The 27,751-nt window shown below is 38.2% G+C and overlaps 1 pseudogene; it reads left to right on the top strand.

Moving 5' to 3' along the window:
* Positions 1-23,458: 23,458 nt before the first annotated feature.
* LOC135758590 (5S ribosomal RNA) lies at positions 23,459-23,575 on the top strand (annotated as a pseudogene).
* The last annotated feature ends 4,176 nt before the right edge of the window (positions 23,576-27,751 follow it).

The raw sequence follows: 27,751 nt of genomic DNA, 5'->3' as shown, positions 1-27,751 counted from the left end.
AAATTGCCAAATTCACTATACAAATTAAACGATATGCAAAACTCATCCATTTAGCCTACCTAAATAAACATTTTCATATGTGTTTTATTTGCTTGTGTTAGAATTTTTGTGTCTTTTTGGTGTACATGTATTTTTTGAAAAAACATCATCAAGAAAGCCCAGTATGGTGATACATTGTCAGTGTCTTCTTAAATAATTGGTGATGTCATATTGGTGATGTCATAACCAGTGGCGGCTGGTGCAAAAAAAATTAAAATCAAACTTTTACTGTAATGCAGGAATGTTAATAGCCATTTATCAGATGACAATGTATCATTACTGCTTAGCTAAAATGATGAAAATGTTGCTGTTAAAGTCAACTGTTAAAGCATGAAATAAAAGTTATATGAATCTATAAATTTGAGTATAATGTGGGTTTGTTATCAGGTTGCGCTAGACTTTTTCAATCTTCTTCATTTTTTTTTTATGAACAGCGTTGTAAAGATTCTGTCATAGTCAATTATCATCTGTCATTTCATGTTTTAAAGAAAATAATTGTTTTCGTTCACATGTTCATGTCTAATCATGATTTACAAGACATGCAACACAAGTTCAAATGTGTTTATTTATTTGTGAAGAGAACAGATAAACAGAGACCGTGCATCACTTTACATGTTTAACATTATGAATTCGATGAATGAATGCTTTAATCTCGCAGTGACAGCGGAGACGATAAAACACACAAACTTTGTGCTAAACAATCAAATGGGGCAGCAGTGGCTCAGTGGTTCCTGTCGGTTGTCTACAAACTGGAAGGTTGGTGGTTCAATCCCCGGCTCCACCTGACCAAGTGTCGAGGTGTCCATGCGCAAGACACCTGACCCCAGCTGCTCCAGACGAGCTGGATGGTGCATTGCCGACAATGCCGTCAGTGTATTAATGAGTGAGTGAATGTGAGGCAACTTGTAAAGTGCTTTGGATGGCCATAGGTCTGTTAAAGGCGCTATATAAATGCAGTACATTTACCATATACCAAATATGAACAAATCAAATCACAAACTACTATTATGATTAAAATATCAACATACTTGTTATAAATCTAAATTTAACTAAACTCATATGAAACCATCTTGTGTAATAATCTTGTGATGACCTCTCGCTCTCACGTCCACGCAAAGCCAGCTCAAACGTGCCACAAAATTTTGTGCAGTCTATCATGCATTCAGACTTTAAAACAGCAAACAGGAAACACAATGAAAGTCATGACATACATGGTGTCCAGCTAGCCAACTCCATTTGCCATAAGAAGTGGTGGAAAGCACACAGACTGCCCTCATTTGACTCTGTTGGTCGATCTGGTCCAAGCTTCTTAATCCTTTATTTTTTTATTCAACTGAACACCTTGTGAAGGGTGATTTTGTAAGGATAAAATCATATTTTCTTTCATCTCAAGATATTTCTCTTGCTTCCACTGGCCAGTACTGTAACTAGCATATTCATGACAATCTGCAACACGGTTATGAGTCTCTGAGAACAATCCTATCATATGATATCAAATACAAAAACAAAATTGATTTGCTTACAACAAACGTGGACCTGAAAGCAGCCAATTAGAGATTAGCCTCAAGTCATATGCTTTTAACAAATTTATTGACCTACATACACGTTTGGGTAGCGCCCCAAACACAAACATATGACACACAACAAACTCAGTTTTGAAGTTTAATTTTTTTAATGAATGATAACATGACGCTGACCTGATCTCACAAAGTTTCGTGGGATAGTCACGGAATTTATTTGCTAATTTTTCTGTGGCATTTTCACGGATCTCCGCATTTTTCCGTGGCTCTGCTACGGACTGTCTTTTTCCGTGGCATTCTCACGGACTGGTTACTCAACTGCTTTTTCCTATTTTCAAACCATTGTCACTTCGGTTTAGGGTTAGATTTGGTGTTTGCGTTAGTATTCCACTTTAACTATTGGTTTATAATATTTTTTCTGATTTATTCTTTTATATTTTCTTAACTTTAAACAATTGTCACCAGGCGTTGGGGTTAGAGTTGGGTTTGGTTAGGGATGTCATTTTATGCAAATCTAACCCTAAACCGAAGCGAAAATGGTAAGAAAATAGGACAAAACAGTTGAGTAACCAATCCGTGAGAATGCCACGGAAAAAGACAGTCCGTAGCAGGGCCACGGAAAAATGCAGAGATCCGTGAGAATGCCACGGAAAAATGAGCAAAAAAATCTGTGACTATCCCAAAGAAATTCGTGAGATCAGGCTGCAACTAACAGTGAAATGGTTCAACTAAATGATTTTATTTTGTAATAATTTCCACTATATATCTAACCTTTTGGTAACATATTAAAATAGCTTTCCTCTCTGGACAAATTTAAGGGGGCGGCGCCCCAACACCCCCTATTGACCAGCCACCACTGCTCATAACTGAGTGTTTTTAAAACACTCAATAAAAATTGTACATGAATATAAAAACCCCACCTATTTACAAAATTATCAAATTAAACTAGATTGTAAAACGGCATTAAACTACATAGCAAACTGTAAATGTGTGCAGAATAGACCTGAAAATCATATTCATCTTAAATGTATGTCTTCTTAAGTGTCTGAGCCCAGCGTCAGGGTATATGGTGATGTCATAAATGAGTGATTGCACATTTCTGCTGCACGTCAATAAATTCTGAATACCTCTCAACCATATACGCCTCTATTTCCCCTCTGCACTTTAGATAGACATAAAGTAATTGGGATGCAAGGAGTTGCACGTTTCCCTTTCTAATTTTAAGGGTCAACACCATTTTAATATCATTTTAAACACACAGCCAATGTTTTTTTTATGACGCATGTACAAACGGCTTTTGATGGCCGAAGCAGCCAAGCATGGTTAAAGAGACGGGAGACGGCAGCTGCTGCCGAGAGCCTCTTAATTTCCTCTGCTGACCTTGCCTCACCTGGCTCAGCATAGAAATCATAATGCTACTCAACTATGAAGAGAAATGATATAGTGTATTTACCCTAACTATTTATGCAGGGCTGCACTAACAGAGAGGTCTGTTTCTAATAAAATGGTGTGTTGTAACTTAAGCACAGGCGGGGCTATAGAACCACCTGAGGGCTTTTGGTCCTACAGCATTCATCACTGACACTGCACAATACTGTATTTCTAAAGATGATTTCATGCTTTTTATTTTTGTTGAAATTGTTCATTTGTTTGTTGCAGGGATGAAATGTATTCATTTTCTGCTCCATAGAGCAGAATTCAGGTTTTTACAATCCTTTTTTAAGTCAAAAACACATCAAGCGTTTGGTGTGACACGTTTTTCAAGACAAGCTGCTCCCGGTGCGTGGAAATGTTCTATGTCTGCGTGCTTTCACCAGCTGAATAACAGGACGATTCTGTCAGTAGATTTAATTACTGGTGCAATTGTGTTTTTTACTAGAATGCACAAAGTATATCACATTAAGTACTTTCTGATCTTATTCGTTACAGCTAATTTGATTTGACTGCAGCCAGAGGGAATAAGGAAATGCGTGTGTCTATGGAAGTGTGTGAAATGACCAACATTTTCTATGCTTTTCAACATCTAACTACTTAAAAATGCAATTGACACAGAAAACCCTTAAGTATTAAAGTATTAGCATATGATGCATTACCACCAAGATTGGGATTGTATTTTTTGTGATACATTGTATTTCTTTTAAAGAATTATTGTACTTTACACTTTGGCTTTCTCTTTTAAGGGCCATGTCTTAGCACTTTCTTAAATATGAATCACCTTTTTAGGATGCATCTGTATTCTGTTTCTACAGTGAAACACTCTTTGGCAGAGCTTTTTATTTTTAGTCTGACAAAAACGTTTTTTTTTTTTACCATTTGTACCAGATATAGTGTCTTGTACTATTATGTTTGTAAGATTGCATGTATCTAATTTTTAGACTAAATTTTTATTAAGAGTAAAACAAAACCGATTGCACAGTGCACAGTATTAAACACAACACGAATGCATACATTGGAAATGCCTAAAACAACAACTGAAATTTTGGTAAATGTCACAAAAAATTTTTATTAATACATTTAGCCTTTGTGTATTTAAATATCTTAATTAATGCATGTGTAAATCAGTTACCTGGAGCACCAGATCTCATTTGAGCCAATTAAGTGACTGATAATTTTAGAAACCTAAATGAGTGAGTGTGAATGGGTGTGTGGAGAGCTTACAAGTTCCTGTCCCTTATTAAACACAACTACCTATGAAAGCAAGAGATCAGGAGAGAGTCAGAGAGAGCAATGAGAGTGATAACAGGGTATCTGCTTACTTCATTAGCTCTTTCCGTATTGAATTACTGCAGTCAGACAGAGAAAAACCTGCAAAAATAAGATGTGTTTTTAAACAGTGGTGATTAATATGTTTCCTTTGTCCTTTCTTGTTGTTCTTCTCTCTCTCTCTCTCTCTCTCTCTCTCTCTCTCTCTCTCTCTCTCTCTCTCTCTCTCTCTCTCACGCACACACGCACGCACGCACACACACATTTTCTCTCATTTAAAATGTTTTATTCAATTTTATTTACATTCTTTGTGTCAGTCTGTAGCACAATGTCTCTCTGTCTTTGTCCCCATCTGCTGTAGTGTATGTCTCTCTCTCACTCCATCTCTCTCTAATTGTAAGGATATGTGTGGCTGTGTCACATCTGTGTGAGTCGTTCCCTCACCGTGCTGCTCGCTAATGAGATCCTCCCCATTTAATTAATACCATAAGAATTTTAATTCTGACTGAATCAATTTAATGTGATGTGATTTTGTCAGACCTATTCCCTGAGTAGTGTGTGTGTTCGTGTGTGTGTGTGTGTGTGTGTGTGTGTGTGTGTGTGTGTGTGTGTGTGTGTGTGTGTGTGTGTGTGTGTGTGTGTGTGTGTGTGTGTGTGTGTGTGTGTGAGAGAGAGAGAGAGAGAGAGAGAGAGGGGTGGGGGGATGCTTATTACATACATCATTTCACGGGGACCTGCATTCCCTGCTGACTTAAACAAATTCTAATTAAGACTAATTAAAGCATCATTTATGAAAACGCTTGTGATAGTTATGCAAACATTCTGGGTGGGTATGCTTTGCATGATAATTAGCCCTAGGTTTAAATTAAGACTTGCTCCTTGGCAATTATGGCTCCAAGAGCTGCACACCTCTCTGATAACAGGTGGTGCCCTCTGCCTACAGTGAATACAGAGCCACACATGGACTAACTCAAATATGATATGTCAGGATGTATCTTATGAGTATGATGTATTACAGATGCAGATGATTTATAACCCACTTTAAGTAGATTAGATGTCTATTTTTCCTGAGGGTTTGTACTGTGTCCTCATTTGCAAACTATCAGTCCTAAATTGTAATCAAAACTAAATTTAGTGTGTCCCAAATTGTAGGTCTCTGGTAAGATCTGTTTCCAGTGAACATTGCAGAACCATGCACACTCTGAAGACTTATATTGCCATCAAAACATAGTGAGAGGAAATCATTTTGTATGAATGAATAAATGAATGCAAGGAGGAGTTGTATTTTAATGCAATAACACTGTGTATCTAAACTAAAATGGTCACTTTTGTCATACTGGCACAGTGCTTTGAAATGCCTTCATACTTTAAAGAAGCGGTGAATCAAATACTCAATTTTAACTTGATACTTTGTTATATAAGAGGTCATCATAGTTAAATGAACATCCTGCAAGTTTCAGAACTGAAAACGTCCGTGCTACTGAAATATAACAGTTTTTGGCACGAAGCCAGTGTTACAACAGTGTGGAATTCGGAGAAATATGACGTCAAAGTAGAATTGAAGCACCTCCCTATAGCCAAATACAACGACCACTTTTGTAGCCCCGCCCACAGCTTCACGTGACACACGTGTGTCTCAATCAGTAAACATGTCTTTAAAGATTGCCAAATGTAACCAAAATGACTTTTAAATACATTTTTTCTGATAGACTTTTATTTTGACGCGGTGATCTGGTAACCATGGTAACGAAGTCTTGGGTTGTGGAAGAACCGCGTGGGAACAACACAGAAGCTGAATACTTTAATTCGGAGGCTCGGAAAATAACATTAGGAATGCGTGGATAAAGGTTGTTTTTGAAGAGTTCCAGCTCGCGTGGGGAGTGTTTGATTACCTTGTGTACTGCGCGGGTTCACTTGTAAAGAAGCAAGCCGATGCTGGATTTGCAGAGAGACTGTGATTAAAAGCACCACTAATATTGGATCTGACGAAAATGACACAGCAAGTAAGACATTTTACTTTATTTAAGTTACTGCGTTTCACTATTGCTTTGTTAGAAGAGATCGCTTGATATGTCCTGTTGTAACATCCGTGTCTAAACAAATATGTTTGACTGTTTTAATTTACTAAAAACTTTAAACGATTAATAAAGGTGCAACACTTAACAATACGATTGTAATTTAACGGTAGAAATATGCAAAGTTAGTGATAAGGAAGGACTTATCAGCCGCAATTTAGATTATGATGCCCACTTACTGTGTTGTATACGGTAATTTAGGCAAGTTGCGTTTGAACGGTCAAACACTCAACAAAGCTTTTTTATCATATAACTGTGGTATGTAACGTTACGTGTATCTAAGAGCAACCTCACAAGCACAATAGAAAGATACAAAGTTATTGATAAGGATTTATCAGCCGCAGTTTAGATTCTGATGCCCCCTTACTGTGTTGTTTACGGTACTTTAGTCATGTCGAGTTTAAAGTTTTGTTTCTACTTTACTATACGTATTGTCATTTATGTGTATCATCTTTAGCACCCAGAATCTTTTGTGGCTCAAACATATATGTGTTCGGCTGCTAATGTTTTTATAACATTTCCCCACATGTAATGACGGGGAATGAAGCCGTCCAATCATAGCAGTGGGTGTTTACGTCCAGGTCTTCAATGTGGCCCGCCCCTTCAAACGAAGCTTTTCTCCAGAGAGCCACTAATCCATGTTACAAAATAGCGTATAACTTATTGTTTTTGATGTTTTTGAATGTAAAAACCACGCGGACATCATAAGTAGACATCAGACAACAGTATAAAACAATCAAATTGACAAATTCACCGCCCCTTTAAGTACATAGCATGAATTGGCAAATTAGGATACAGCTGTGGTGTTTAAACAGGTCTGTGGGTTTTGTTGTGCGTAGTGATATGTGAGCAAGTTGAAAAATCTGAACTTCTGTGGATTGCCGCGCCGCGTTAACCAATCAGGACCTTGCTGTAGTAGTGACGTGATTACAGGAAGCGAGCGGAGTCTCAGCAGAGTCACAGAAGCCCCTCCCATGACGCAAATTTCCGTGTGAATGTCTCGAATGAGTAGAATTTCACGCGCGGCTTTCACGAGCGCATGAAGCAATTAAACTCAAATGTTCAAGCATCCGAATAGCGTGTTTTTGCCGCCTCTACCGCGGCTGGTGTAAACGCAGCATCAGACAATGCTTGACTACAATATATCTTATGTGTAATGTAAAAGCACAACGTTTTCATATCAGTCCTGACTTCTAACTCGAAGCCACAGTGCTCTGTGTGGACTTTAGACTTTCATAAAACTAAAGCGGCTGCTCTTCAATCATTTCAATTATTCATCAATTGCTCTGAAATATCCGAGAAAGCCCTTACTGTACATTTGCATGTACACAAGTATGAGGATTTTTAGTAACAACACAAGCAGCATAATATTAGTGTGCGTCTGTTTAAATGCATAATTTCTCCGGCTCATGTTTTAGACAATCTCCCATAGACCATCCCCTCAAGGTATTCAAGGCAGAAGCTGTCAAAAAAGTGAACCAAAGAGATAGATTAAAACAGGTATGGGTCTTTCTCTTCCACTTATAATCTGATTGACCAAAATTTGTCTTAATACAAGGTGTAAAAAAGTTGTGAAGACACCACTTGACTGCTGAACAAGAGACCCACTGAATGAAATGAATGGCGGGTTGGCTGGTGTCACTACAGTGAATGACCTGGGTCGTCAGTAGCAAACAATGGAGCGCGGTCTGCTGGACAAAAAATAACTTTATTATGTTTTGTAAAAAAATATATCAGCAGCATATATGCTGATAAAGATATATCTGCGACAGGCTCATATCTGTCAATAAAACGATAAATCGGTCGGGCTCTGGTGCTAAATGGTTTTCAAAAAAAGCCTAAAATGCTTTGTTGCTCTAAGCCACTTTGATAAATAAATTTGCATGTAAGCATAAATAGTTTATGTTTATTAGCTTACATCTAAATGAGGTAATTACGTAAAAGAATTTTGTCATGTCTTTTGCACAGCAAACCTTTGTTACCAAGATTGTTTTTAGCAGGTTGCCACAAGGAAGTTTTCTAACCCCGGTCCTTTTTCCTCTTTATCTGAGAGGTCCAGTCCCCACTCTTGTCTGAAGAGTATTGTTCAGCTTTGCTGCAGGTTTGCTTTAAACAATGAGCGTCTGAAATCACTGTTCCAAATTCATAAAATATAAGGTCCTGACTAAGCACTTACTGTACCTACAGCCCCCACAAGCAGACATAATGTTAAGCTTGATTTGTTAGACCATATGATTTCATATTTCACAACAGTCTCATTAATCAGTCTTCAGCGGAATGTGCTGTGTTTTCAACGTGTGGTTCTCTTTATTGCTAAGCAAGGCAGCTAATTACAAATGTATTCAAATGAGTTATTTTTGATTCGTGTTTTATCTACTAGACCATTCAGTTCCTTAAAAGCCATCAATCAGAAAAACAGTTCTTTCTTTCAGTCAGATTATTACGGTAAAATTGCCCTCCAAGTACATATCCTCTAGGGACATTTACTGGTAATATTGGTGACTTAAGAGTGGATTCTCTCTGCTCAGGTGTTGAGACTTGAGACGTTTGTTTATGTGTTTGTACAACACTCTCATTACCTCTCTGTTGTTTGTTTAGTGGCCCCTGCTCTTCGATTTTTGGCTTGGCTTCACTATATTGCTTTCCTTGAATGGGAGACAGCTGGTTCAATATTTAAAAGAGAGAAAGAGAGATAAAGATAGAGAGAGGGGGAGAGAGAGAGAGAGAGAGAGAGAGAAAGAGAGGGGGGACCACGGCAGGGCCTCGCACGGCCCGGTTAACGTGTTGAAGCGGGCGCTCAGAACACGCAGATGGCATGCCGTTCCCAGATTTCATTTAAGCTAATCTAATCCTCTGCCTGCTCCCTACAGAAAGGCTGGGAATTAGCCGCCATATGTCAACTAGATTTGTCAGATTATTCATTACAATTAATTGCTGCTCTCACTTAAGGCCTCTAAGGCTGTGAATCGCTTCGAATTCTACTGCAAACACAAAAATTATGAGTAAAAGACTTTAGCCCTGTCATTCAAATTTCAGTCTGACCTTTAGCTAAGATCAGATCTTTGTGAGTTAGCATGTGGGTGAGGCTCTCTAATTGGTGTTTCATTCCCTTTACCTACATGTTTTTTTTTCTTGGTTCTTGTTGCTGGTGATCTGTCCATCTTTTCCATCTTACTGACAGTGGAGATGCGAGAGCTCTGATAGTTTCAAGTGTAAATAATCGCTTTCTGCTTTTTATATTCTAATTTTAGCACCAGAACCAGTGATGAGGAGTAACTAACTAAAAGTTATGATTCTTTTAACTATAATTACCAGTAACATGACCGTTGATCAGCAGCATTGCAATTTTTCATAGTTGTATTTTTCTTTCATTTTTTATAGTGCATTAACTGTATATGGTATATGTGTCCCCTGGGAATCAAACACTCAACATTGGCAATGCTTAGGCCTGTTTCACACCGCACATGTAAGCAGAAGGCAAGGCAATGTGTATGTTTTTTTTTCTGCGTCCATATTAACAGGTTTGAGCGTTCGCAATGCATACTGAGGCAGCACGGCTCTGAGACAAGAGCAGAGCAACAAAAAGAAAACAAATATTTTAAAACACACAGTTGTCAGGATTATGCCTAAACAACATAATTTGTCGTAACCACAAAATCTGTTTAAATGATTTTCACAAGCGGTGTCATTCAAGCCTGTATTTTATAACGCCTCTAACCGTAGTGACAGATGTAAATAAAAATATGCCTCTTCTATTGCACTGGACTTGCATTGGAGCATGATGTTGTAGTAAATACTAAATGCAACCTCGGATACCTGCAGTACTGTAGATTTACATGAGAGCTGTTGTTACACGGTGGCCTGTAGTTGTAACAACTCATCTCTAGTCAAGATAAATAATAGTAAGTTGAAATGACTTGTATATCTAGGTTGATTTACCAAAAAAAATTTAAGGCAGCAAAGTATTTTTTTACAGTGCAGTGATATGACGGACAACTAGTTGTCAGTTCAGTTCAATCAGTTCAACGTTTTTGCACATTGAAATGCTTAAGTTAGGGTTAGGACAAATACAAATAGACAAAATACAATTACAATTTCGAGATAAAAAAGAGAGAGAGAGAGAGAGAGAGAGAGAGAGAGAGAGAGAGAGAGAGAGAGAGAGAGAGAGAGAGATTACATAATCTGTGAATAGAAATACAAGCAAAATTACACATTACAAAGTATTACGAAGTCTGATAGCCTGCAGGTAGAAGCTGTTCTACAATCTGTTGGTTCTAGATTGAATGCACCTACAGTACAGTATACCGCCTGCAATTTGTTGGTCAGGTTGTGTGCAGGGTGACTGGGGTCAGCAATGATTTAGAATGGTCTTTCTCAGACACCGCTTATGAAAGATGTCCTGTAAGGTGGGTTCTTTGGGGCCCATAGCGATTTCAACTGTTTTCACAACTCTTTGAAGAGCCTTGCGGTCGCTGATGGAGCAGCTTCCATACCAGACAACCAAGCACCCAGAAAAGGTCATCAGAGGGGTGCACACCAAGGAACTTGATGCTCCTGATAATTTCTACAGCATTTTCAACAATGTCCATCACGATTCCGTTCACACAGAATGGTTTTCTCTGTAAATGCAGTTGTAAGTCCTGAAAGTGTACAGGTGTAGGAATGTTATAGAATGCATCTTGTCAGTCATAACATTGTGTGTGGGAATGCAACCATATTAATAAGGACTCAAATACAAGACTGGCAACCTGTGTGAACGTGGCCTAAGTGAACACTCATTTTTCTAGAAAATGAATTTTTGTCTATAACTTGCAGTACACGAACAAGAATAAGCAGGAAATAAATGTGGCTTAAAAAAAACAAAGTTGGATAAACTTCATCAACAATAAAACAAGATCAAAATTTTGCCAATTTTGTTTTTTATAAATAATGGGGGAAGAACAAGCACTGCAAATGCTCTGCCTGTAATGCAAATGTCCCACTGTAAACTCAGATGCTCAATGTCATTAAATAGATTAAGTAGTGCAAACTTTAATTAAGAAAATTTGTCTAACTTAAATATTCATAAATTTCATACAAATAACCAAATATTTTAAGTTGATAGGGGTTTGCTTCATTTTTAAGGCAATGTGTTTCCACACTTTTTCTTAAGTTAAGTCAACTAATCTCTTTTTAGAGTCTATGAACTGCTTATGCGCTGCTTGTGAACCAAAACAGGCATAACACAAATCTGTACAAATTCAGCTGCATAAGCATTTGTTATTGCACCATGATTTTACATTTATAGTCAAGCCAGACAATAATTAAACACATTCTTCGTTAACTGTCCTCTCTCCTATGAAGCATTGAAAAGATCAATTCATTCATCTGAATTTATTAAAAAATTATAAAATAACGGTGCACTGATTTATTAGTGTCCCTAATGCAATCCTTGTCTTCTTTAATATTCCGAAATATTTCTAAAAATGTTTCTAGTACATTGCTGAAAATCGTTAACTACCATTTTTAAACATATTTAACCATAGATCAACAGCTCGAGCAGCTTTTAGCTTGACAGAACACTAGATCTTTAGCTTTTCCCAGTTTTTAAATGATGCTCCTAATTTAAAAACTGTGACATATACTGAAACATGAGACACAAACATCAAAGCGAAATCAAGCACATTTCATATTTATGTTGCTGAACAAAACAGACTGTACGAAGTCCACTAATGGGCAGCACGATTAATAGTCTTGTTCTGTAAAATAAGCCTAATGTTGTCATGATTAATGCTTTCTCCATGTGCTGCTCTCCTCACTGGAATCTACTGTATGCAAATGCCACCATTTCAAGCTCCAAACTAAACCACTACAGCATGAAACTAACCCACATCTACAAACAATGTGTGTTTTCTTTATCTTTTCTTTCTTATGATATGATGTTGGTTAAGCCATTGCATTGAAGACAAACACCTGACTGATCATATAATATAAATGATCGTTCCTCCACAGCCCCTTCAAGTCAAAGTGCTGTTATCTCAACAACATGATTGACACAAATCCACAAAACGCACTCGTATTTAATGAGATATTTTGGTTCATTAGCGAGTTCAACATGGCAGAGAAGTGATTTCATGCTGGTTCTGATTGGACTACTTAATTATGCTGTCTGAGAGAGAGAGAGAGAGAGAGAGAGAGAGAGAGAGAGAGAGAGAGAGAGAGAGAGAGCAGTGGATCTCTGAGTGGGTGGTTCGCGAACACCTTTGGCTCAGCTAATGAGCAGGTGAGAGCTACAGAAGCTTTTGGACGCTGAAGTCATGACATAGGCTCATTTTCACATTAGTGATTGCCCAAACCTGTTGTGTTTTTGCCTTTGTCTTTTGCCTCTGCTTCTCTAATGGACTTTCCTTTTAGCTTAATACAAATTAATTCTGAGACGTTCTTGACTGAAAGAAAAAAATTAGAAATGAAAATTAGAAATGACATTTTGACACGTTTACTTTTATAATAAACTTCACCATACAACAATATCAAATGTAAGGAGTCGTGTGTGTCATCAAGTTAGCTAATTTTTATGAATTTGTATGCAGTGACTTACCAACCAACCCTGTCCCTAACCCCAACGTCAAAGGGGCGAAAGCAATTCAATTCAATTTTATTTATATTGCGCTTTTCACAATTGTTAATTGTTTCAAAGCAACTTTACATTAATAGATGTAGGAAAAGCATAGAAAAGCGAGCTTAGTAATAATGTAACGTATACAGTAAAGTAGTAAGTTAAGCCAAAGGTGGCGGACTCAAATCATAAAAAAAATGTATGATTTGCTTTCCGCAACATGATTTGATTTGAAAACGTACAAATGTGGTCGTACAAATTAAAATGAATTAGCCACCTCTTACAGTATTTATCATGAGATAGCATTGGAACGGGACGGTACCTATAGAGTTACCTGATATTACTCTTGCTATGTTGTTTATGTTATTTAAAGCCTGCTCATTACTCAGGTTTATGTTTTAAAATATACGTATCAAAAATGTTAATCAAAACATTCAATTATGGTGGAAATAAATGTCTAGTTATCCTAATCTAACATTTTAAGAATCCAAAACCACCCCAACCCCCGTTTTAGATATTGAATAATGCATTTATCTTGTAAAACATTATGAGAACTTGAATAAAATTAAAAAATATAAAAAATTTCATAGGTGCTCGTGAAGGTGTTCTCTATGTGGTCTCTGAACTCTAGTTTGATGTCATGAGCTGAAAGGAAGGCGCTTGTGTTTGTAGGTCTCTCTGTGGCTCACATCTGTGACTGTAGATGGATGGAGCGAGTGTGGATATAGAGCTTAGCTTGTCTTGGTTCAGTACAACCCAGCGCTGCCTTACTCGCTCATTAGAATACAATATGGCTTCCACTAAAGGTCATCCTCTCCGAGCATAATCACACACAATCAAACGCACAAACTTCATACATCACACAGACAGTAAACAGCCGCTGGCTTTATTTTCCACTGACAGAGAATGGCTCGCAGCCTATTTATAATTTTACCATCTCACATCAATTAAAGAAAGTGGTGAGCATGTTAAAGTTCTCTCGGACAATAGGCGAATCACCACATGAATTGTTTGGGTTGACTGATTAGAGAGAGCCGCGTGTCAGAAGTTAGATCTGTGCCATATGATTCAAATCTATCTAGTGCGTGAGAAAATATCTCTGCCGAATTAAGGGAAACACTGGCAGAAAAGATACAACTATGACAAACAGTGCAGGAAACAGCTGCTAAATATGTGTGTATCTCTGCTAAGTGCTCATCTTTATCCTCATTTAGGAGATGTCCACCTCCACCGGCTGACAGTGTCTTGACGTTCTGTCTCTTTTGTTGAAATGACAGGAGCCTGTCAAGAGGAGAGAGTGTCAAAATAGAGGAGAGATTGCGAGCCCTCGCTCACTCTGTCTGATTATCATAATGAGGAGAGCACATTTAGTAGTTCATGGCCTCATGTCATCTGATTAGAGAAATGATTAATGATATCCTTTTACCAAAACACCCCTCGCTCTCATACACACACTTAGATAATGAGCATTTATAAAATAATGACTTTGTGCTGCTATGTTTTTATTCACAATATTTGATATCAAGATATTTTTACACCACGTTTATTCCCCGAAGATTTAGTATTGGGTATGTGTGAATAAACATTAACTATTTTTTAGGGGTATACATTTTAATCCATTAGGCATGATTTTCTGCTCATTGTTTAAACTATCAAAAATTACAAAAAAGAGATTTTGCATTCTTGATGCTAGATTGTTAAGGATAAATTCTGAGATATTGCCATGTGTTTGCTAGGGGTGTAACGATTAACCGTGAAAATGCACATTTTCTCAATTAATTAATTTGAATGATTTACAGTGAAATCCCGGCACATCCGAACGCCAGGGGGCGCTCTCTTGCAGAAACTCCCTTTGTGCCACAGAAGAAGTAGCATTATAAATGCTATTCCAGGAAATGTCTACAGGAATATTTATGCGCTGTTCTTCAAATTGTTTCAGGTATTTTCATGATAATAAAGAATATTTTGAATGATTTTTATTTAACGAGTGTTGCTTTTTTAAATGCACGTTATAAACGACTCCAACTAATCTAAAATAATGATTTTAGATTGATAAGGACTTCCTACTGACCAAATGCCGTAGTATACGCACAAACTGTGCATGAAACAAAGAATCGCAGCCTTGTGATTCAGAATCAATTTCAGACAGGCATTTTTACACACGATTAATCGTTACAGCCCTAGTGCTTGCTAAGATTGGTGTTTTGGGTTCTGCTTATCACCCCCAAAGTCTTTCATTTTTTGGTCTCTAGATATGGGTCCATCTTTTTAAATTAATTTTTTGGGTATGTGTTTGTTATCAACCAGGTGAAATTCATACACGCAGCTTTAAAAACACATGGTGTAGTTACTAATTAACTTAGAGTAAGTCCTTTTGTTAAAAATCATCAATCCTGAGCAAGCAATAGAGCATGAGCAATAGCTTCTATTTAGGATTACAAAGTCTATTCATCAGTAATTCCAAGTCCAGATGCAAAGTTGTCGTTATTTATAGGGATAGTTACAACCTCTAAGCCCTGATAGACACCTATAACAACGATGGTATACTGTAAATAAAAGAGCCCCAATATAAAATGGTCCTGAACTCGCTGCTTTATTTATTGGGAGTTTGTACCCAGATGGCCAGCTGTGGTTTTTTTACAAAATACACCATAAATGTGACCCCTTGCTTGCAAATACTAGGCTCATATAGGTAAAAATAGGCTCATATTTATTGTATGCAATTAAAACAGTTTTTTTTTAAATTGCCTTGTGGATGAAATAAATGTTTTTATGTATGTGTGCCCAAACTGAGAAGGCTGTCTGTGATTCATCTCTAAATTCCTTCCTCTCGATCGATGTGTTCTTGTGTCACAAAGTGCTTACAGGCACTTAATTGTAAGTGGGGTGGGTTTAAACACATAACATTTAAAACCCTTCTTTGTAAATAAGCGGTGTTGATTTACATTGTGAGGACCAAGTGATTCATCTGCTTTTCCTTTAATGGCTGTTTTGGGAGAGCTGCATTCTTTCACTTCCTACAACGACACATTGCACTATTGTCCCAGGGTGCCTCTGCCATTTGATGTTTTAGGTTTGAGGTGGGTTTTAGTGACCTGCATGTGAACTTGGGAATGGTTTGGGCATGACTGGAAGATCTGAATGGGTCAAGCAGTGTGAGAAACCAGAAAATTGTATTGCTATGAGGTTACTCTTTAATAGCTCAGTAGATTTAATTGTGTTCTCTGTTATGTAGCACTGAACTTTGTCACAGATGTTTCTTTTAATATTGCCTATATAGAAAGATAAAATGAGGAGTTAGGGGTGTAAGTAACAATATTGATGTAAAAAATATCACAATTATCAATATTATCATATGTGTAAAATTATTCTGCAAATATTTTGCTTTATAAGCCACAATGATTTTTTTTCTCTTTTTGCCTCCCTACTTTTGTCTTTTGAGTACTATTCATTGGCTAAATAATGATTAAAACTAAATAAACGATACTAATAATGAATGTGTGAGGGGGTGAATTTGACATGATAGTAATAATGTCTTTGTATGTCATACATGTTTCATTCTGTGCAAAACCACATTAAGTAAGGAATAATTGAAGACCTGCCGTTGAATTATTAAAAAAAATCCACACCCAAGGTGGTTATTCGTGGAGTGCCGTTACACCGCGGGTGGGCATTATATTCGAATAATTCAAAGGACCACGGTTACAAAAAATATTGCTCTGGTGCCTATTTTTAAGACATTTTAAAGGTTAGGTGTGCGGTTATTGAAAAATAATCAACACCCATGGAACATCTCTCAACCAATCAGAATAAAGCATTCAACAGCCCCGTTGTATAAGGCCAAATACACCTTTTATGATAGATGGATGCACTTACAAATGGATATTAAAAAATGTTACTCTAATTGTGTAGATGGTACAGTATGTGGGTGAGATTTTTTTACGGTAATAAAATACTGTTTGTATTTTATATAGTAACAATATCAAAACATTATGATAAATATCAGTTTTGTTGACTCTGTGCTGACAATTAACAAAAAGAAAAACAAGATTCTTGTCTCTGCTTTACTTTTTAATTTTTACTTTATTAACCATAATATTAATCACAATTACAAAGAAAATGTACTGTTACAATGAAGAAATGTGGGGTTTTCCGGTGCAAATCATATTGCTTCCCCTCTCGAGAATCCGAAAGAAAATTATGTCCTGAACCTTGATCAGTTCTTATGTTCAGCTCAGCCATTTTAAAGGTGCTTTAAGCGAATTCACGCGTTTTAAGCAATAAAACATTTTTTTTGTTTCATACAGTAAACATCTCCTCACTATCTGCTAGCGGCCTGTCCCCTGAACACACTGTAAAAAAACGCAGTCTCTGTAGACAGCGCTGGCTTCACATACTGCAACAAAAACAAAGTGGTCAAACCCATAGATTTGTAAAAAGGCTAAATGTCTTACGGCGGAGTCTCAAACGTCATCACCTGGTGGCTATCTTACCACAGAGCGCTCGCTCACTCGTAGCATTGAGTTTAATGGTGCAGTACTTTTAAATGACCATAATTTTGCTCAATTTTCTAACAATTTTCAAACGGTTTCAGTGTTTCCTCTAGGATTTTTTCCAGCTGTGGCGGCAGGGGGCGCCCATGATGATTATAAATGTACATTTTTTTTTTTTAATGTAGAAAATAGGCTACAGTAAACTAACATGTGTTTTTTAACATTTTCATGCTGTCATTTACTTTTCCTTATATTTATAGCATATTGCTTTTCTATGTTTGATCTAAACTGTATTTTCTTAAAAAATAAGTAAGTTTTATAGCTTCATACGGATCTTTCATTGTAGTTTTAATGTAATGTGCAAGTTCGTGCTCGGGTTTAGCGTTACAGAGCTGTTGCAAAGTCACGCACAGTACTGTCTGATAATCCGAACCGCTGTGATTGACAGAACACCCGACATCTGCAGCAATTTATTCCACACCCGGGCTGTTTGACATAAAGAGCCCGACCCGGTCACACCGCAAATCGCGCAGTTATAGAAACCTTTATGCTCTTCGCAGACAGGTCTTAAACACAAATAAGCACGGGGACATTTAAAAACTGTTACCTGTCGGAATCGAGTCGAATTCTGTTCTTGGATGTTAGACCCGCAGTTCACGCTCGCATATTGAGTCCCGACCTGGATCTACAACGCATATAACACGTTAATATTATTACACCCGTTACATCAAATATTAGAAGTTTCACCATCGGGTACCCCGACCCTGTTGTTTCGTCTGAAAACAGATGAAACAGTCTCACTTTGTCTAGAAGGGATACAGAAAATGCCAAAAAGTTTAGGATTAGATTTGGAGGTAGGATTTTTAGGATGAAAACAGCGGCTCTGGCTACATAAGATACACATACATCCTACAATCCTGTGAAATGTTGTGTTTAGAGGTGGGTTTGGGTGAAGGATTAGGATTAAACAGTCCTCATCCGGCGAGATTTCGTTTGCTGTATCCCTTCTATCCACAACCGCAGGCGTGGCGGGGATGTTTTAGGCGTGGCGGGCCGCCACGGTTGAATGCATATAGCGGAAACACTGGGTTTCTTACAAACGTTATTAACGTTGCTATAATTCTGGATGCTTTAACATGTTTCATGATTTTTTTTATTTTAGTATGAAGTGTCATAGGTACATCTTTTACATTTATAACAAACCAAACCGTTTGAAAATCAGTAGAAAATTAAACATGTTATGGTCAATTAAAAGTACCTGAACAATTAAAACGCCCTGTGGTAAGATGGCCGCCAAATGCGGACGTTCCACTCAATTGGCCAGCAGCGCGGGTGAGACATCTAGCCATTATACATATCTATGGTCAAACCTACCACTACGAAACATAACAAAGTGTTCCAGCCAATAAATGACAAGAAGAATTTGGGAGTGGGGGTTGGCCAGGTAAATGACTTATTTAGAAAGCACGGAAGGGTGGGGGAGGGGAGTTAGCTATGCTCCATTTTGTTTGAAAACACTTCAAACGTCAACAAGAAGTGACGTCACACAGATTCGCTTAGAAAGCCTTTAAGTCTAAACTAAAGACAATATCTTTAACAAAACATTCACTGACACTGAGACTAACAGACCCAGTTCCTGTTGCCTTGAAACTCATCACACCACTGATCTACTGGCCTTCAACGTGATGCCCAGCCGATATCTGCCCAGCGACCACCGACCGGTCCCCTTTAATTTCTATTTTTTTCTTATAAAATATTACTTCATTTAGGGGCGGTTTTCCGGACCGGGATTATTTTAAGCCAGGACTAGGCCTTAGTCTGGGACTAGGTTTAAGACCTGTCTGGGAAACCGCCCCATATAGTATTTTTTTTTACTAGATCACCTAAAGGTATAGCTTTTCAAGTATACTCCCTGCGGCTACACGTTGACAGACGTGTTCGACACTATACACAATACAAATTATTTCTTATTCCGATCCACCATGCAAACACAGTTTAGAACAAACAACTAGACAACAAAGAACAGGAATCAAACATTATGGTAACAAACATGCTCCACAGCTTTCTGTTCTTGTAAGAAGTAAAAGTTAAAGAAGAAAAACGATAGTGTGTGTGCAAATGCTGTCTATTTCCTTTGTATAATTGTTTGTAGTGGAGTGTCCTGTCTAAATATTTTCACGCGCATACGCTGTTGTATGCGGACTGTAGGCGCACTGTCTGCGCGGTCTCAAATTTTGGGCTGCACGCGGACGGTCCGCGCGGCCGACCGCGGACCCTCCTGATGACGAAAATGACGTTATGCGGACGGCACGCATACGTCCCTAGTATACTTTCGGCTTGTGTCTGCTAACTTTTAATTACATTTTTTATCCCATAAAATTTTACAATATAGTATTTAATATACTGTAAATCTTTTATAGGATCAGCTAGGTCTGGCTCTCTCTTAAGGTTTTTTTTCCCAATTACTTTTTTCGGACACGGTTTTCAACCACTTGGGAGTCAGCTGACATTAGCTTAACTCTTTTCTATACGTGACATTATTACTCTGCTCACTATTAAAGTTTAATATTAGCCGCTGTACTTTGCTACTTTTGTTGTCCTGTGATTTTTCTGTGTTTTCTTCAGTTTTTAATAATGTAAATTTGCTTTTGAACAATTTAACTATTGAAAAAAGCGCTATATAAATAGCATTGAATTTAATATATGATTTTTGATGTTTAAAGAAATTACCCCAGTTTTAAACATTCCTGGTGAGAATGCAGGCTGGGTTGGGTGGGGTGTGGGAGCTTGAGCCCTCTTTGATCCTCTGGAGCTCATCTCCAAAAGTGTCCGAGCACATTTTTAAATAGACGCTATCTTTATTAACCGACCGCATATTTAAACTTTAAGCACATACATTCACGCCTGAACAACTCTTATAATTACATTTTGTGACTAAATAACAGTAATATTATGAGCATTTTGCTGTCAGGAAACATAGATGTCATAAGTCCACATATCAACCAGATTTGTCTTAATTAGTTCAGTCAACACAAGCCATTCTGAATGTTGACTGGATATGAAAATAACCATTCATTTAATGCTTTAAAAAAAACTGATTTATGTAGATTTAAAATAACACATCTTCTCAAGTAAGCCCAAACAAGAATATTGGTTTAACTTGTATAATTGTGCATGTCCAACATTTCATTAATTGTTTTTTACAGTGTACGTGTATGCTGTAACCAAATTTTGTTGGCAAGGATTTTTTAAAATACTGTAGTGTGAGCCTGCCGTTCAATTTTGAAAAGGGTTTTAAGTTTTAGTAGCATTCTGGCTGTTTTTTTGCTGGCTGTTGGTAGGTGGTTGCTAGGACGATCTGGAGTGTTGATTACTATTAGGGGCTGTCCACACGGAGACGCGAATCACTGTATACGCATAAATTTGTTATCGTATTGGCGTTTCATCCACACGGATCCGGCGATTTCAGAGAGTGAAACCGCTATTTTTTGAAACCTGGTCCTAAAGTGGATAAATCTGAAACCGACACCCTTGCGGTTTCGTCTGTACAGCCAATCCGTATATTTTGTGAAGCGAAAACGTCATCACATCACGTGTCGGAAGCGTCCCACGTAACAGCAACAACAATAACGGCGGATTACGTGATTGTGTTCGTGCTACAGAAGCTACTAAAGCCTACTAGCTTTATTACAGCAAAATCTATTGCGTCTATGCAATTGTGGTGACCAACAAGCGATAATGGACAACACCATACGTTGGCTATGCGCATGCTCAAAGTCTTCTTCTCCGTGTATAGTGTATATCTGTGCCAGAATTACAGCGCCCCATACTGGTCCGGCATATATACTACACCGCTTTCAGTCGGTTTCAGTGGTTTCGTGTTTACGGATTATTTTTTTAGAGCAAGGAAAAAAAAATGATCGGATAGGGAATGCACCGGCTTCGTGTGGATATAGCCTTAAACAAAATAACTCACCGCAAGCTGTATGATATTCTCTACATATGGCGTAGACCTTCCTTCAATGACAATTCAAAAACAACTAGTCTAATCTTTATAACCGCACATCTTTTCCCAATAACCTTCATGATTTGAAGTCAAATGGTGCAATGCTTAGGGTTGATTGCTTCAAAATTAGACTCCCTCTTAAGAGCATTTACAAAAGTGGTTATGTTTGCCGTAGTTTTAATAATTAAATGTTAAAAATATTAAAATTAGAACATCATCTACATTTAAAAACTTACTGTAATTATTTTAAAGGAACTACAATTGTATGTGTCTGTGTAGTCAAATAATCTTAGCATACGTTGTTAACTGTTTTGGCTTGCTTTCCTCTATAGAAGTACTGGGGAGAATACTCTACTCAAGCTCCGATTTGCCCCCACTGGACAACTAATAATGATTACATGGACAAAAATATCAAAGAAGTGGATGGGGGTGTCGAAAGAACTGACAGGAAAATCAGGTAGAACAGGAGTGCTTTGCATCAATTTAATAATTTGATTACAGTAGACCACGCATACTCCTCCCGAACTTACATTTAATAACTTCATTTAAGTTATAGCAATAAATTCTCTTGTAATTTAGTCTAAACTAGTGTACGCCTCGGGGGAATTTCAGTGGGATTTCATCAGAACGGTTTTCTTACACACATTCACATACATCAGATTTTAAACTATGTATTACGCTGTCAAAAAATTAAATGGAGAAGTCATTCTAACAGGCACCTTCTGACCCTCCATATTTTATGTCATTTACGAAAGTATAAAGTCATGCATAATTATGGGCCGATCTATTAAAATGCACAAATAATTTGTGTTTATGCAAAGTTATTGTGGAGCACTTTATGGCAGAAGTGCTAGTCATGCATAACTAATAGCCTATATTTACATCATAAAACGGCACAAATGCACCTTTGTTTCTGTACGTGGTAAAATAATCACAGTGAGGGCCGATTGTTGATGTCCCGAGATTATTTCAGTGTGTTGCTCTTTAGATTAATGCAAACAGATGTTTATGTGTGCCACATATTGACTACACCAAAGGCAAACAGTGTTTTTGCTAATGATTGGCTGTTCTTTAGTGAGTGCTTAGTGGGACTCTGGGGCCCCTGTGTTACTCAGGTGGGCATAATTACATTTCTTAAGGTCAACCTCTCACCAGGATGAATTAGTGAAATTACATAGTTGACCACTCTAGGGTGTAGATCCAAATGCAATTAACCTAGTTAATAGATCTCCAGTAGCCTACCATGCCACTAGAAATGAATGGGGCGCATGCCACACAGGGGCCACACACATGCTGGTTCACTTTTACACATTTTCATGCCCACTTCTTTGATTGCCCCCCCCCAACCACAACCTTTTCTTAATGTAAAATATTCAAATCCCAGGTTAAGGTATGGTGTTTAGGGCCTCTATCAGCAGACAAACACTGTGGCCCGCAGGAAGAGGCCCTTTTATTTGTTTAATATTCAGCAGAGGGCAAGCTATGAGATATTGATCAGTGCATACCCTGATCAATCACACTAAATAAATGGCTGTTAGCCCTGGGATCTCCTGCAGGCTAAAGAAGAGAGAGGTGAAGTAGATCTGGGACAAGGTCTTTGATAGTCCCCTGTAGTGTAAAGAGCAATGCAAATGGTCTCTAAACAGGGTCTGACCCATGCAGGGTCTTTCAATTACGAGAAGTCAGCAGATCAACCCCCTCCATGCATAATCCCTATCTTTTAAGCCTTAAGTCCCCCCTCTTGTCTACATATTCAGTGACAGGATATTAGATAGCAGAATGTAGATTTACAGGGTTTAGACAGAAATTCAAGTATTTTTGTAGTGTACTTTTTAAAAGGTACCGCCCCAGTAACAACTTTTGCACCCTCTTATACCCTGTGACCTTGCAGATGACAGCATTAAAGGATAGATGTATGGTGGTATGGAGATGCCGTAGAGTATTATGGTGGGTTGGGATATATAATCTCCCTATAGTTATGGCAGAATGCTAAGGACAAAGAGGGGGTATTCGGGAATAAAAGGCTAGCCAGCAGCCATATCACCCTGTAGCCCAAGACAGCTTGCCCACTGAAGCTAAGCAGGGTTGAGCCTGGTCAGTACTTGGATGGGAGACCATCTGGGAAAACCAGGTTGCTGCTGGTAGTGGTGATAGTGAGACCAGTAAGGGGGTGCTCACCCTGCGGTCTGTGTGGGTCCTAACACCCCGACTCAGGTGAGCCCGGCGAATCAGGCGACTCAGGTGAGCCCGGCGAATCAGGCGACTCAGGTGAGCCCGGCAAATCAGGCGACTCAGGTGAGCCCGGCAAATCAGGCGACTCAGGTGAGCCCAGCTCTAGACTACTAGATTCTGTTTAGAAAAGTCTTGTTAAAACATGTTTAGTATGGTTTTTGTGGACTTACAGCAGTGACTTAAAAATGTTGCTTTTTTAAAAACCACGCATAAACATTTTTCTCTCAAAAATACAAAAAGCACCGTCCTTCGGATGAGACGTTAAACTGACGTCCTGACTCTCTGTGGTCATTAAAAATTCTAGGATGTCCTTTGAAAATAGTAGGGGTGTGCCCTGGCATCCTGGCCAAACTTGCCCCAAAATTGGCCTACTTATCATCCCTCATACTAAATGGCTATATCACTCTATCTCCTCTCCACTAATAAGCTGGTGTGTGGTGGGCGTTCTGGTGCAATATGGCTGCCGTTGCATCATCCAGGTGGATGCTGCACATTGGTGGTGGTTGAGGAGATCCCCCTGTTCATATGTAAAGCGCTTTGAGTACTGAGTACTGAGTACTATATAAATGTAAGGAATTATTATTATTAAAATAACAATGTTTTTACAGTCTTATTCAAGTTCTGTAATGGATTTTGTGTCAAGATTTTGACTTGACTTGGTTTTGACCTGAATCATTTTCACTCAAATATGTGACCAGTCACGGAAAAGTAGTGACACAAGTCGGATCTGGGGAATTTTGAGTTATTCACAGATTCTGAAAGTGCAGTTTCTAAGCCTTCCAACTATGTGTAACACATGAAAATCTGATAAGATTTGGAGAAGTTGTGGCCATTTAAATATAACACATTCAAGAAAGAGAATGCTGAGAAACTTTTCCCAGCCTGGAGAGACAATAGGGCTCATTTACATCTCATTTAGCTAAGCCATACTAACACTAGCAGTTTATTTGATTAAGGGGATAGGAAGCTCATAACTTTTCTTTGCCAGAAATGAAAATAAATCAACAAATGCAAAATTTCTTCTAAATTAAGCAATGCTAAATACTTTAATTCTGTTGTATTGCAGTGTTTTGATTTTTAATGTTTCTCAATCTTTCTAATACAGTATATCAATTGCTTCTCCTAGACTTCAGTGAGAGAAAATTAACACATTTATTTATATTATATTTATATAGCGCTATTCACGGTTGTTTAATTGTTTCAAAGCAGCTTTACATTAATAAAAGCAAAAAACAAAAAAAAAACAGAAAAATCTGGACAACAAAAGTAGATAGTACTGCGGCTGAGATTAACCCCCAGGACATGTTGTCTCCTTATCATAGCAGAATCAACTTAACTCTTTCACCGCCAGCGTTTTTAAAAAAAGTTGCCAGCCAGCGCCAGCGTTTTTCATGATTTTCACCAAAGTTTAATGCCTTCCAGAAAATGTTGTTCTTTAAATATATAAACATACAATATACCAAATGAAAGAACAGACCCTCTGCTTTCAAACAAAAAAAAACAGTTTCATCCTACCTTCAGTGGTTCTTTTGTAATCAGCTTTTGAATTTGAGTAGGTTTCTGCAAAAACACGACATTTTGAGCAAAAAGCAGAGATAATTCCATTTTTGTGACGGACTTTTCATAGAGATCCCATTCAGAGCGATCTTTAAAACAGACACGGACATGCAGCCGCTTGCCATAGGGCAATACTTCCGGGTTTAAAAAGTTGCGGGTTTAATAATAGCGGTATTGCGGAAAGACGAAAAATCTTGTCATTGGCCGGGAAGCCATTTCTCTTAATTGACGAGATATCTCTTCAATGGCGGTGAAAGAGTTAAAATACTCCATTATTAATAATCATACACTTATGTGTTTGACATCATTTGAAACTGTGAAGGGTCCTCTGTAATATGCGTACATTCACAATAACAAGAAATCTTTGTGTTTTTGTCAAATAAAGAAAATAAACAGGGTGCGCATTCAGATATTTCTGTCTCCATCAGCTGTCTCTCAAATCACGTTACAAAAATCAGTTGAAAGTCCGCGAATACTCGTCACACAAACATGATACACACATCCAAAGAAAGCCTGACATGGCTACTTTTAAACAAGCTAATTATAATCAAAAACAAATATTGACTGTTTATATAATCTGCATTGAAGTAAAGAGAGTACTGTTTTTCCTGGCTGACTTCATTATCTTTAATTCGGTCACGCCCACAGGCGGTACACGCTGTTGAGATGGTAATGAGGAGCAGCTCAACACAATAACAAACAGACAAAGTAAAGTTTGATCAGATTTAAAGACTTTACCGCATGTTTGGATTATAAACTTTATACACACACATGAGGAATATTTGTCTGGACATTGAGGAAGAGAAGCGTTTATCTTTAACGTTACCTAAGAAGAAGAACAATGGAGGACGCACTGGAGGAGGATATATTCCTGAAGAAACTGTAAGTCATTTGTCTTCATTTATATTTGCTATCATGTTGTAATATGCTTATGGATTGTGCAGTTCAGCCTACATAAGCGACCTCAGCGGACTGCACGCTTCGGGTTGAAAAACGTTCGCATTGTTTACAAACGAGTACGCGTGATCACGTAATGGCGGATTTCATTGTACATGCTCTACAGTGTTAGACACTGTTATTCACTTTCGTATCCTTCATGGCAACTTTGAGTAATGCTGCACTGCGGGATCTGCTGTAATATGATATTGTTTACATGCAACGCATTCCATACATTGAGCTTTACACGCGACACCATTTTATTATGTTGTTTCCACGGAGACGCGAGCTCGTGCACATGGAGGCCATATGCGATGTGTTTTTAAAGTTCATACTCGCTTACAGAAACGCGTTTAAAACAGAAGCTAGACGATAAGGGGATGGGCATCTGAAAACAGTCATCTGAAAACAGCTTTTTATATAACTAATCCCTGCAGATGTATCTGAGATACTAATTTAGTTTGTGTACATGATAGTTTAGTTTATCTGAATGTAGTGCTATCATTTACCCATCAGTTATGTATGTAAGGGTATTTCTGTGGACAATTTATGCTAACAGCTGTTTATAACTCTCTTACAGGTCTGCATCCCTCTCATCAGTACAAAACTATGAAGTGGAAAAAAATATTCACACTTTTTGGACATAAAGTTATATGGTAACATGAGCCACATGAAGTGTACAGCTCTGTTGTTTTCAGTTTCTTATACAAGTTAAGTTTTTGAATAGGGTTTGTTTCCAAATAAACTGAAAATGTCCTACTGACCTTCATTTCTATTTTGATTATATTGTTAACTTCTTAATAAACCTCAAACAAACATGTATACATTTGTCCTCACATTCTTTACTGTAGTTCACTCCTGCCTCATTATGCAGCTCTGTAACAGGTTGCTTTAATGAAAGCGAGTGAGAGGTGAATCCATGTGTATAAGGTGGTTTATTTGTAAAATCCCAAAAAGGGCCAGCAAACAAATCCAACAGGGTAAATCCAACAATCATAATCCAATAAAAGGCTAAGGTTCAGGGCAGGCAGCAAGGCAATCAAAATCCAATATCAGGCACAGGTCAAACACAGGCATATACAGATTAACAGGGAACAGAAACAGATACAGGTAACAGGCTAACATATGAATGTAATAATCAGCAGAGAACAGGTGAACAGGAAGTGGTATATATACACAAAACAGACAGGAAGTGTGAAGTGAAGTGGGCAGGCTTGGACCTGGGTCATGGGGCAGGCTTGGACCTGGGTCATGGGGCAGGCTTGGACCTGGGTCATGGGGCAGGCTTGGACCTGGGTCATGGGGCAGGCTTGGACCTGGGTCATGGGGCAGGCTTGGACCTGGGTCATGGGGCAGGCTTGGACCTGGGTCAAGGGGCAGACGTGGAGCAGGATCAAGGGGCAGACGTGGAGCAGGATCAAGGGGCAGACGTGGAGCAGGATCAAGGGGCAGACGTGGAGCAGGATCAAGGGGCAGACGTGGAGCAGGATCAAGGGGCAGACGTGGAGCAGGATCAAGGGGCAGACGTGGAGCAGGATCAAGGGGCAGACGTGGAGCAGGATCAAGGGGCAGGAATAGACCTGGATCACAAGGAG

Source organism: Paramisgurnus dabryanus, chromosome 15, assembly GCF_030506205.2.
Source record: "Paramisgurnus dabryanus chromosome 15, PD_genome_1.1, whole genome shotgun sequence".
NCBI classification, from domain to species: Eukaryota; Metazoa; Chordata; class Actinopteri; order Cypriniformes; family Cobitidae; genus Paramisgurnus; species Paramisgurnus dabryanus.
Note: the sequence above shows the minus strand (reverse complement) of the source record. Positions and strands in the feature narration are given on the sequence as shown.